Below are 14,227 nucleotides of genomic sequence, written 5' to 3' on the forward strand. Positions count from 1 at the left end.
GCAAAGACAAAACTCATTGCTGGCCATCCTTAATTTTTAGTGGCATGAGTCCAAACTTTTGTGACATATCTCCACTCGTACTTAACAAGAGAATAAATATTTACACTGACATTGCCAACAACTGTAGAAAGATATAGTGATATATATAAAACAGCAGTGAACTAGATCTTTTGTCAAATCTCCAAAATCACGTGATGCTATATCACTGGCAATGGTGACTTTTGCAGTCGATCAATCAAAGAATTTCTCCAGATGATTCAATAAAGCCACTCGCGAGAGAGCTGGATCAATACACTTCCATCAGATGGTTTGTGGAGTGAGAGGATGTGAATGGTGTGTTTAAGTTCCTCAGTGAGCCTATGTCGTATTTATAGAGTATGATTGTTACAGTCAGACTGTACTATCAACACATTCATTTTCACCATATGTGAATGCTAATGTTTTATCATCTTGTGAAGGGTTGCTTACCAGCAAAAAAGAGCCCAGCCCTCAAGTTGCCTTAGATCTGACTTTCATTCATTAATTGTAAGTGGTATTTTTCACCATTTTATTGCCCGCCATGTACAAATTTCAATTGCAAGAACAGTAATCTTTAACCCTAGCACAACTGCACACCAGCTTAACAAGTCACACAATTTGCGGTATCATTCATGTCCATAATGTCCATAGTGTAAAAGTATAGTAATGCTTGATAGTGAATGTCACTAGTTAGAATGCATTTTAATAAAGAATATAACCTTAATCAATTTGATTTATCTATTAAAAAATGTCATGGCATGTAAGCTTACATTTGTCCAATGGTGTTTCAATGGTGAGAATTTAATGAAAATTGTAGTAAAAGTGTTGTGAATGCACTGTTGATAAAAAAAAACAACAAAAAAAATACCTTGAATATAAAAAGTGTATTGCTTCCACTTGGCCCTGCAACATTTCTGATGTTAACCGAGAGAAAACAGCCATTCACTGCAGACTAGCTTTTGTTTTCTTTCAAATGGCTGAAAAGTGGGATCGATCAATGAAAAATCACATTTATAATTCTTGTCCCCGTTTGACTGAAGAAACATCAATAACCAGCAGCACTTTACTGAGCTTATGTAACTTGTTGTAGCAAAGATTTTTTTAAATCGCTCTGATAACAAAAGGGCAGAATCTGTATTTTGCTGAAGGTGTAATTTACATGTGGACACTAAATTGGACACTCGTCCTCTTCCCTTTTTTATGAGTTAAATAGGCAAAAGGCACATATTAGAACATGTTAAAGATGACGAGTTTCTCTTAAACCACGAGTGACTAAATCTCAGTGAAACAGCCAATGTTTTGGCCTAATACATGGAATTTATGCCCACATGACTCATCTGTTGTATGTCTCAGCTTCAAATTTCCTGGTGTTAAATCAACACTGTTCGGTGTATGTACACCGAGCAGTGTTGATTTAACACTGGAGAATTCACTGTGTACTGTTGCCAGAAAGTAGTATGTAAAGTAACAATATTACTTTTGAAAGGAGTAACTAGTAATGAGTAATATATTAAATTTTTTGAGTAACTAGCCCAACACTGCTGAAATCACACCGGTGAAATTTCAGGACTCACAACTGTATTTTCAGTGGACCCCAGCTCAAGTAGTTGTCTGTCACATTACAGTACAATGCACTCATTGTAGTCATTCTCTGTATGTTGCCTCAAGTATAAAGTGCTGCATGGATGATGTATTTTTGTAGGCCAAAATTAGTTTTTAGTTGCATCATCCTAAAGTCAGTGGGCTTTTTGGTTAAATTCTTTAATTAAAACAGGCTCAATATATTTTTATGTTTTATTTTTATATAACATAAAATGCATCAGTAATACAGATTTTTTAAAAAGCTTTTACTAGTCTTGATTAAAAAAAAAAAAAAAAAAAAACTTTTGTTAACAAATGGCTAAATGGGACTACAGAGGTTGTCAGAGACATTAAAAGAGTTGTTGGAAGCTTGGTGGTGACCTTAAAGTTAAGTAACCCTTGTGTTGGCCTATGTTTAGCTTTTTACTTCTGATAATTGTATTTAAGCTTGTCATGATGAACAAAATGTGTGCGAATCAAAAACTGTCATTGGTCACAAAGCTTATTTTTAGCAATAATCCAAATGTCAGTGGAAAAATCCTATTGGGAACCAGGACGATGCTAATTTTCAGCTGGCCTACAAAAATACATTCTCAATGCAGCGCTCTAGTACAGGAACCTCTAACCATAAGGCAGTCATGGCTTGTAACCCAAAGGTGTTCACGGTGGGTGGGTGGGTGTGTGTGTGTGTGTGTGTGTGGGTGTGTGTGTGTGTACATGTGCATTTGGATGGGTTAAATACGGAGCACACATTCTGAGTATGGGACACCATACTTGGTCACATGTCACATCATGTCCTTTCCTTTCCTTTCCTTTCCTTTCCTTTCCTTTCCTTTCCTTTCCTTTCCTTTCCTTTGAACGGGACAGTTTGGGTGTCACATCTGTTAGAAAATATGCTTGTCAATCCCAAATACTGACTGTGTTGTCAGAAAAAAATAAAATAAAATGCAGAAACATACTATCAGTTCTGAATAGCAAAAATCTACATGTTACTCCAGTACTTGTTCTGTAAAGTAAATGAAGTTTCTTCAGTGCAGCTTCTCTGGACGGTTGGTTGCAGGAAGCATTTGTGGCTTTGATGAGGTTAAGTGTACATGACAGCTGCCATCTGTGACTCCTGCCCGCTCAGGAGCCCTGTGAGAGTACTGCTGTCCTAGCCTGTGCAAGCATTCTGTTCAAAGCACACACACAACCATAGAAGGACACAAAAAACAGGTTGACTAGCTTATGCAAAAACTGACTTCTGGACATGAAAATTGCCAACATGTTGTAAATGCTCCTGAGGCACTTTTAACTTAATTTTCTTTCATTAACAAAACTAGAACCATCACAATCCCATATTAAGCACCATATAAGGATGTCTGTATGCAAGAATAATTTATTCTGTTCTGATGTTTCAAAAAAAGACTTGTGTTCCCTGCCAGTTCAGAAACAAGCTGTTCCCTTGTAAGTCTAGTGTATGTTCTCTGCACAGAGTCTGTGATGTTTAGTCCGCTCCACTCAAGTTTTTCATTAGCTTTCTCTCTGAACGCCCTCAGGCAAGCCACATCCAAGATCTCCTTTATGAGAGACCATAACAATGACAATAAAAACTAGATTTGCTCAGAAGCCTCTAGGCCTGCTTCATTTCTGAGCTCCAAGTACAGGTCTATTCAATGGGATGAGAAAAGACAAATAAACAAACTAGCTGACTGAAAGCTACTCTTAGGGCCTAGAAAGTGAAACGCATTGGATTTATTAGCCTCTGACAAATCAGTTAATTAGTTCAACAAGAGAAACATCAGATTCCATTAAAATGTGCACATCCTGTTAGAGCCATTCAACCCTCATTTGCAGACTGAGCAGTGTGGAGGTAATGCTTTATTCAGGGCTCACAAGCCTTTACTTTTTCTAGTCATTTGTGGATCCTTATACTAAATGTGCATATGTGTAATAATGATAATATATTATTATATAAGTTTTACATAACTTTATATAATTTACATTTTATAAAATATTTTTGTTGATATTAGAGGAGTTTTTAGCAATTTATTTTTTACAGCTGATAGTAACTAAAAAGGAACATATTCAATGGAAATTTCTATATATTTTCTTTACATTTGCTATCCAATTTCCATCTGATTTTTCCAGGCTTGAAATTTCCGACTCATATGTGACCGTGTTTTTGAGTTTTTAGTTAACAACTCATTGTCATGAACTATTCCTGATTTAACTGGTGAATTCAGTTAACTCTATAATCTGCATACCTTTTAGTGACTGTCATCCCATTAGTTAAGAGATTGTTAAGAAAAGGCATGGTTAATATAAACTGAGCTATCTATGACAGGAAAGGAAACTGAAGTGAAATGACTGCATCATTGTGTTTGTGTTGCCCTCGTTTGGTTAAACTTGGTATTGCAGTAGCTGACATTATCTGAGTACAGGAATGAAGGCTTTTGAATGCGATTACAGTCCATTGAAACTATTTTACACATTTCAATTTCAATCTGTGTGTATAGCACTTTTCCCAATACAAATGGTTCATATGCAGATTTACAGGGAATAGTGCCTTGAACTTCCAACTGAGCCAGTGAAAAGCTTAAAGCTAAAATAATTGGATTCAAAACATCATTCCATATCACAAATACTCCCAAGGAATGTGTGCAGTCTGCTAAGTGACTTTCTGGTCCATATCACACACACAAATGCAAGATCCTGCTGAAATCAGCAGATACCATTGATTTTATATATTTATATTCCATCTCTTGGTCAGAATAAAGTTGTCCAGACTTCATGCAGATAGTTAATAATTTGGGTTTTTGAGTTCCCACTATTCTGATAATCAAACTTCACTATTACTTCCTACCCTGTGGGAACAGTTAACACCCTAACAACATTAAGAAGTCTTCAAGACCTCACACTACCCACTCAAACAACAACAAGAACCCAACATATGCATATACTGATTACCATGTACTCTTTTTTTTACTCGAGAGACACATTTAGGTTTATATGCAGATGTACAGTGGCATTTGGGACTCATATTAGTATATACACAGCAGTTCCAGTACAGCAGTTATTAGGTTCTTCTTCTTGGTAAAGCCTAGCTTAGTAAGCATTGTGTACTCTCAGCTACATGTCCTGCTTTTTGCAGTTAAAGTGATTTGTACAAAGTTTTACATTGCTTTGTTAAGGAACACTGGAATGCAAATATAAAATGTGCATATAAAAGCAATCAATTATTATGATCGCAGGGAAATAAAAACTGAAGCAAGTAAACATTAAGCTGTCTGTGTTTATGAGCTTTCAAAAAGCATTGTGGGACATTGCATAGTGTGTCCACTATGTAGACATACACACCACACAAAAAGGTACATCAATGGCATTGTATAACTCTGTATGTGTGTGTTTTCTTGTTTATCCTTCATTGTGGGGACCAAATGGATACAAATAATTACAATGCGCTTAAACAAAACATAATAAATATTTTTATTTCTCTCCAGCAGGGGTCCTTCTGACCATAGCAACAAAGGCAGTTCATCCAAACAGCACGTAATTCAGTTCTCTGTCTTTTCATTTATGTGGCGTACTGATATATTCCCACTGATGCCATACACAGTCAGAGTACAGCCGTAAAAGTGATGGGACAGCACTTTTATGAATATTTTATTGTGAAGGACAATGACGATGTCTTTTTGCAATGCACCTATCACCAAATCTCAGTATTCACTTAAGTTATATGGTATTTTCCATTAATGCCAAGGAAGAGACTAAACTTGCAGCGAAAGTGACTCTGACAGGCCTTAATTAAATGTGACGCGCTAGCCTCCGTTTCACCTCATTACATACACAATATAACGCGCATATATATATATATATATATATATATATATATACTGTGCACCCGTGGCGCCTGTGCGGAATTTTTCCGGTTTTCCACAGTCATTCCTTCTCTCTCTCTTTCAGCATCTCCTGTCTTGGCTTCCATCCTTCCTTCCATTTTTTTTTTTCAATTACCTAATCCACATATTTGGCTGCACCAGAAATCAGCCGTACAAATCAGTGGCGCTCTGATTTGAATGTGATGTGTTGTCATGCGCGACATGTACGCGCGCGAGGATTGTGTCCTTGTTATTGTAGGAACAATGAGAGACGGACCAATTCCATCAGCACTAGTAAATAAAGGTAATTCTGAAAATGCTCAATTAAAATACATAAATCCTGTTTACAGTTTTCAACCACATTAACATTTCAGTGGACTCTGAATGGGTGGGGCTGAAATTACGCACTCTCGCACTATCCTTGGGAAATTCGTAAAGTTGCACTTGTGCCGAATTGTCTTGAATTAGGGACCCCAAGGGGTGATTTATTGATTTAATTAAGATGATATTGCAAAGGTGGCTGACAATGACTTAGCTCTAATACCAAGCAATGAAACCAACTTAAATCAGCCCAGCACCTCACCGGTGCAATTCCCAGGATCACTGCCAGTTAAACAGACGCTCTGATGTCAGTTAGTTGATGTAAAGTTCTCTTATAATGTTGTAGATTCACAGTGAATGCGCTTGCTCAAAGGAACATCAGTTGTGCAACTTATCACAGCTTTTTTATGCCTCACGCATGAGCTTGGCATGCATTCCTGGTCACACTTAAAAAATTCCAACATCAGCAGCAGGAACTCTGAAGTGGCCGACATCTTTATTCTGAGTATTTACAAATGTCAACAACCAGTGAATGGAGGATGTAGTGATCGGAGCTGTTTTTGTTGTGTGTAGTAGTGCAAGGAACTATGAACTTATTGAATCATAAGGGGCTTTTGCACTGGAGGAACCTTTTCAAGTTCAAGTTCAAGTTGAGCTTTATTGTCATTACAGTGCAACGAAATGTCGTGCCTCGCACGACCACGGTGCTACATAAATACAGACATACAACAATGAAGTAAAAAAAACACTATAAACCTATACACAACTAACCTACTGACAGATTGAACTATAAGTATACTATAAGGATTTACCCTATACAAACTAAAAAATAGAAGATAAAAAATACAAACTATACGAATGCGTCACATAAATATTTACCCTATACAAACTAAAAATTAAAAGATAAAAAATCAGGGGGGGACGGGTTGGTTTGAGTTCAGGGCTCTCACAGCCTGGGGGAAAAAGCTGTTGAGCAGTCTGGCGGAGCGGGCTCTGATGCTCCGGTACCGTCTTCCTGATGGTAGGAGCTGGAAGAGACTGTGGGAGGGATGGGTGGAGACCTTCACGATGCTGTTGGTTTTGCTGGAGCATCGTGTAAGGAAAATGTCCAGGATGGAGCGGAGAAGGGCACCGATGATCTTTGCAGCTGTGTTCACTGTCCGCTGGAGGGTCTTGCGGTCAGCAGCACTGCAGTTCCCGTACCAGACAGTGATGCAGCTGGTCAGCACACTCTCAATGGTGCCTCTGTAGAATGTGGTGAGAATGGGTGGAGGGAGGCTTGCTCTTTTCAGCCGGCGGAGAAAGTGTAGGCGCTGTTGTGCCTTTTTGGAGAGACATGGGGTTGGTGGTCCACGTGAGATCCTCTGTGATGTGCACCCCCAGGAATTTAGTGCTGCTGACTCTCTCCACAGTCGAGCTGGTCAATGGAGTTTCTTCTGAAGTCCATCACAACCTCCTTTGTCTTCTCCACATTGAGGGACAGATTGTTAGTGCCACACCATTCAGCCAGCTGTGCCACTTCCTCTCTATAGTGCGTTTCATCGTTGTTGCTGATGAGACCTACCACTGTTGTGTCATCAGCAAACTTGATGATGTGGTTGGAGCTGAACTTGGCAGTGCAGTCGTGGGTCAGCAGTGTGAAGAGCAGCGGGCTGAGCACACAGCCTTGTGGGGCCCCTGTGCTCAGTGTGGTAGAGCTCGAGGTGTTGTGGCCGACACGGACTGACTGAGGTCTTCCAGTTAGAAAGTCCAGGATCCAATTACACAGGGAATTGTTAAGGCCCAGCAGGTTTAGTTTATTTATGAGCTGTTGTGGGATTATTGTGTTGAATGCCGAGCATTGTGTTTTCATAGTTCCCACCGCAGGAACTATGGATTTAGTTCTAGGAACTCTGCGTGGGGGAACTAAATTAGCTTCTACTTCAGAGCAGGGTCTAAAACAGTTCTGTAGGGACTCTACCAGTGACGTAGTGTACGCTGATTGGCTAAACGCATACAAAACACCAACGTTTTTAAAAAGCTGTGTAAAAATATATACTTCACAAACATGGAAAACAGCAATAATGGCATTTAGCTGTTGTCTGCATCAATCTTTTCTCAGCCTTTTGTACATTCACATTCCATCTCTGTTATCATGAAACCCACGACACACAACAAAAACAACTTCCGCGAACAAAGACGTCACTGTCAGTCGCTTCAGAGTTCCCGCTACCAGTGCGAATGCAACCAGGAAAATATGGCAGCCCAGTAGTGCACAACAAAATGAAATTAAAAAAGCAAACATAAGCTCACAACACAACGAAATTAAAAAAGCACACAAGCTCACAACACAACGACATTAAAAGAGCAAACATAAGCTCACAATGCAATTAAAAAGCAAACATAAGCTCACAACGCAATTAAAAAAGCAAACATAAGCTCACAACGCAATTAAAAAAGCAAACATAAGCTCACAACGCAATTAAAAGAGCAAACATAAGCTCACAACGCAATTAAAAGAGCAAACATAAGCTCACAACGCAATTAAAAAAGCAAACATAAGCTCACAACACAATGCAATTAAGCCACAATACAATGGAAATGCTCCCGACCACTAGGGAGCAGTGTTGGCAGTGAAACACCAATACTTCCTCAAGACGCCACAAGATTGATCTTAATGTGTAATCGATTTACACACCCATGTCAGGATGGAACAACAACAGCTTTGAGGGCTTAATGTTTTTTTTTTGTAGCTGTCAATATATTTATTAATTTAGCATTTTGAGTAGGAGTCCAGGATTCGTCGGCAAAACATTGTTAAAATGCACTTACTACGAAGAGCATTAAGACGGCATTATAAAATGAAAAGGCGCGCTTTGATTTTGAATGGCGAAGACGTGCTCACCCACTGCTTTTCACGGAACTTATGTAATTACCCATTATACAGAGTGATATAGCCTGGTTCGTTGGACCGTTTGATCGGATTGCTTTCTCACTACAATCGAACCACTCCAGAGTTCGTTATCAATCGAGCCGAGACAACCTCGTTCAGGCGATCTCGGACCGATTGTTTTGAAGCGGATCCGAGCGCGATTGCCGTGTTCATATATGCCCAAACGAACCGAGCTAAGGAGGGAAACGTGACAGGTGTGAAAACAGCCATAGTGTTGGCCTAAATCTGGCCTGTGTGAAATCCATGCGGGCCAGATGTGGGCCGGATCTGGGCCAACACTGCTTGCTGTCTGGGTTACATTCCAAAAAACATCTCCGTGCGAACGACATTTCACGATATCTGTATTCACGTTTTGCACTTTTTGTTTTGGTTGATGAAAGATGTCCAATTTCCTCTGCCTCCCCTGTGACTCGCCATCAGATTGTGGGATGAAATTGCATGAATAAATACAAGTAAATGAGGTGTTATTTTGTTAGTTGCTCCACAGTGGTCATTTCTTTGATTTGAGTTATTTCTACGTCATTAGGCATGCATAATGTGATTAATAGCTTATAACAGCAGCTGTAACCCAGGAACTGATGAGACATTCAGTGCAAATCAGAAACTTTACACCCACACACAGAGACACACAAACACATTTGCTAAGGCGGTTTTAACCATGCGAAGAGAGGTATGCTGGTCTCTCTCTCCCTTAATATGCTGTTTGCCCCTCCATCAACTACTTCTTTCTGCTCTTACAAAAGTCACTGAACAGTAACTCTTGATTGATTGATTGATATAAAATTGAGCTTCCTTTTGAATTTGCAGAGTTCATGCAGTGTGTTTCGTGCCATTAGCAACATTCAAAAAGATGAATAGAGCGCATTAACAAATACCTAACGTTCATCTATTATTCCTGTAGTGAAATAGATGCAGCTTTGCACACTACAATATTGTGGATTGGGGTGTGGGATTCAGGCCTGATGTTTTTTCTTAAATATCTTTCAAGATTTTTTTTTCATATTAGATGACACATCAGACTTATTGTTTCTATTTTACTTTACAACTGAAGTGTTATTCTGTCTGTTTTGTGGGTAGATTACCCATTGAAAGTTTGTGTTACCTCTTGATTTGTAATAAAAGTGTAATAAAAGTTTGGGATTGACAGTAGATTTAAAAGAAAGCACATCTGATTTAGAATAATCCTAAAGGGATATCCTGGAAAAGCTGAAGTGCAATCCTTGACTTTTTAGGGAGGGGAAATAGCTTCTCACTAAAATTGTTAGAGCTCACTTACAGAATAATAATTTGAGTAAAATGGTGTAGCTCGAACCCAAAAATAGAGCCCATCAGTGAGTGCTAAACAGTGAAGGTGACAGGACAAGACCCTAGTACATCTTAGCACTCAGAGAAGCCTCTTAAGAGTCCATTTAGCCCATAATTACCCCATGCAATTTTAAAGGCTCTCATGTTATGGGCGGAAAAGTAGCACTAGAGAAGCTTATATTATTACAAGCAATGTATTTTTGGATGGATTTGTAAAATATGAGATAAAGATAAATCTTGAGAAATGTACTTTACAGTGGTGGCCCATGACTCGATAGGAAGCAAGAGCAATCTGAAATATGGTATTAAAATTAATAACTACAATCATACCATATATTTACAGTTTGCTTGTATATATATATATATATATATATATATATATTTGGACACTGACACAATTTTCAGTATTTTGTGAAAGTGCAGACTTTAAGCTTTAATTCAAGGGGTTGAACAAAAATATAACATAAAATGCTTAGGAATTACAAATGTAATTGGACAAATAAATATAATCATAAATAAAATGTTCATTTGTAATATTTTGTTGAGAATCATTTGCAGGCAATGACTGCCTTAAGTCTAGAATGCATGGACATCACCAAAGAATGGGTTTCTACCTTTGTGGTGCTTTGCCAGGCCTTTACTGAAGCTGACTTCAGTTGTTGTTTGTTTGTGGGTCTTTCTGCCCTTAGTTTTGTCTTCAGCAAGTGAAATGCATGCTCAATCGGGTTGAGATCAGGAGATTGATTTGGCCATTGCAGAATAATCCACTTTATTTACCTTCAAAAATTCCTGTGTTGCTTTTGCTGTATGTTTTGGGTCATCATCCATTTGTACTATGAAGCACCGTCCAATCAACTTTGCTCCATTTGGCTGAATCTGGGTAGAGAGTTTATCTGTACAATTAAGAATTATTCCGGCTGCTTCTGTCTTCTGTCACGTCATCACTAAACATCAGTAGCCCATGCCATCACACTGCACCACCATGTTTCACAGATGATGTTGTATGCTTTGGATCAAGGGCTGTTCCTAGCCTTCTCCATACTTTTTTCTTCCCATCATTCTGGTACAGGTTGATCTTAATTTCAGCTGTCCAAAGAATGCTTTCCCAGAAATGGTCTGTTTTTTTTTTATGTTTTTTGGCAAAGTCTAATCTGGCTTTGTTTGCACCTTGTGGTGAACCCTTTGTATTAGCTTTTGTGAAGTCTTCTCTTGATTGTAGACTTTGACAGTTACATACCTAGCTCCTGGAGAGTGTTCTTCTCTTGGCTGGGTTTTTCTTTACCATGGAGAGGATTCTCCGATCATCCACCACTGTTGTCCTCTGTGGACATCCAGGCCTTTTTATGTTGCTGAGCTCACCAGTGAGTTCTGTTTTTCTCAGGATGTACCAAACTGTTGCTTTGGCCACTCTGAATGTTCCTGCTATCTCTCTGATGGATTTGTTATGTTTTTGAAGCATAACAATTGTCTGTTTCACTTGTATGGAGAGATGACTGCATGATGTGGGTTCACAACAACAGCTTCCAAATGCAAATGGCACACTTAGAACTCCAACTCCAGACCTTTTACCTGCTTAATTGATGTAGAAATAACGAAGGAATAGCCCACATCGTCCATGAAATGGCTTTTAAGTAAACTGTCCAATTACTTATGGTCCTTTGAAAAAGGGAGGAGGTACATACTAAAGAGCTGTAACTCCTTAACCTTTCCTCCAATTCTGACAGGAGAATACCCTCAAATTAAAGCTCAGAGGGTGCACTTTATGCCCATATTCATTATATAAATTTAACTTGAATATGTTTTAGTCAACAGCTAAAATAATAAAAATTGTGCCTGTGTCCAAATATATATGGACCTAACTGGATAGCTTTCATGGAAAATTGTCTCACAGACTACATGATGAACAAGAAACCAGATGGAAAACAATCATAATTGGCACTGAAAATATAAATCAACAAATGTGAAATGTGACGTGCTGCTTAAAAGACATCTCAGTATTCTTCTTGAGATTTACACTTTGCTGCCAAAGCACCTGCGGGAGAAAATTGAATCTCAAATAACCTTTATATTTTGCAAAACAGTAAAATGAACTTAGAGTCTGAGACACAGATGTTAATCTTATGACTCTCAGCTGCAATGGTGCATATGCTCTGTAAAACTGAATTGCGATAAAAGCAGAGATGGACTGTTGAGCTCACAGCAAGGAAGAAAATACAATAGTACATTTGTGTGATTCCATATCAAGGGCGAGGGAGGTGATAAACAAACTTTGATGTTTTTGCTGAACAGCAGTGCATATCGTCCTCCCTGAGTTGGTGCTAAGGTATAAGCAGTCAGCACTTCAGTTTGTCACATTCTGCTTCATACGCACACTCAAAAACCCTCCTCCTACTCCTTCAGTTCTCTCCCTCCGAGACCAAGAAGAAAAGCCCTGGCCAATGAAGAGGAGGTGCTAGATCGTACGGTGGAGGAAGAGAGAGAAATACAGAGATCAAGACACACTGATTATACTAATAATAATGCATTTAACTGATGCAGAGCATACTTTCCAGGACAAAAGAACATTACAATCTTCTGTTTCAGGGTGACCTTAATAACTATTGGTTGTAGTAGTGAATCTGTGGGTGTTAATAGATACTGCAGATTTAAAACATTTTATACTCATTAGCATAAGCCACTTTTCCATCATCGTGCCAAACAGCTGGCATGGTTATGGTTTCTTTTTTCAATGTGGTGCTGCAAAATCAGAATAAGGGGCCATTCACACAGAACACGTTTTCCATTTAAAAATGCGAGATGCAGGGCAGTGGAATGAAAAAAACAACTACAAAAAAACAGGTCTCAAGACATGTTAGAAGTTGAACTTCTTTTAACTTGAGTGCCTCGTTTTTAGAACATTGTGTCATGTGCAGGACACTGTAAAACACACGAGCGCAGTCACAGCTATTGCATCTTGCTCAAGTTTACATAAAAAACAACAACAAAAAAACTATGGAAAAGCACTACAGTGGAATGCAAAATCTAAGATTAAAAACTGTGGAATTTTAGTTTTTGCTCTCTTTTGCTTTTGTTTTTGACTTGAGCGGTGTGTTCTTAGAAGGTCATCAAGCTTTTGGATTCAAAAATATGAAACTGCAGTGGAGTGAAAAACCCCCACAAAGTATTGAGACACATTTCTTTAAAAGTTTAACTACTTTTAGCACCACGTTTTTAGAATGCTGTGTCATGCATATGATGCTGCTGCAAAAGATACAAGCGCAAGGGTCAAACATGTCTGTGTAGCGCATGTTGGAAAGCTATGCAAAGTTGAATGCAAAAACGAGTTCTGTGTGAACTGCCCCTTAGAATGAATGCAACAAATACAATATATCAGTTATCAATATATTTCTGGTGATGTCATGATAGTGTACATAAACACAGAAGCTAGTGCATATGGCGTCAATCAGTTAGTTCAGTATTTAAGACACTAAAATGATTTGGTCAGTGAAAGCAAAAATTTAGACGATCTGTGAAAAAATCCACTAAAAGGTTTTGTCACTTGTATTTTAGATATACATTTAGTGTATTATTAAATAACCACAAAGCAGTTTAATCAGGCGCTAAATGTGCTAAACTAGTGCTGCACTGTAAATGTTTAAAATCATGGTCATTCTTTTAAGTACAATTGAGGTTATATTCTATGTAAATTAGGCTGATTATAGATTACGGATTATTCATAATACTCTATTTGTATAAAGTACTAATTCTGTGGTGTTTTCTTTTTCCTTTCCTTTCCTTTCCTTTCCTTTCCTTTCCTTTCCTTTCCTTTCCTTTCCTTTCCTTTCCTTTCCTTTCCTTATGAATTCCTTGTTTTAGAAATTCATAAAAAAATAAAAGGAATGTAACCTGTTCCAAATGTCACATGACCCTTTCCTACATTTTATTTTTCCCATTCTATCTGCAATTCCATGCCGTTCTCACTTGCTATCTCCCTTTTATTCCTTGTGGAGACTAAGATTATACGAAGCACACAGATGGAAGTCCTTGGTGGGCTCAGCTTCTTTTCATCTGAGGACTTTATCTGGAAGAACAGTCTGTGTTAAACAGACTCACACTCTGTCTCCTTTTCTCACACACTGTTTCTCTGTCTCATACAAACACTTCACATATCTCGTTCAGCAGCTGGAAGCAATGATTGGATTCAGTGCTTTTGAGAGATTGGACCCCCATC

Source organism: Barbus barbus, assembly GCF_936440315.1.
Source record: "Barbus barbus genome assembly, chromosome: 5".
Lineage (NCBI taxonomy): Eukaryota > Metazoa > Chordata > Actinopteri > Cypriniformes > Cyprinidae > Barbus > Barbus barbus.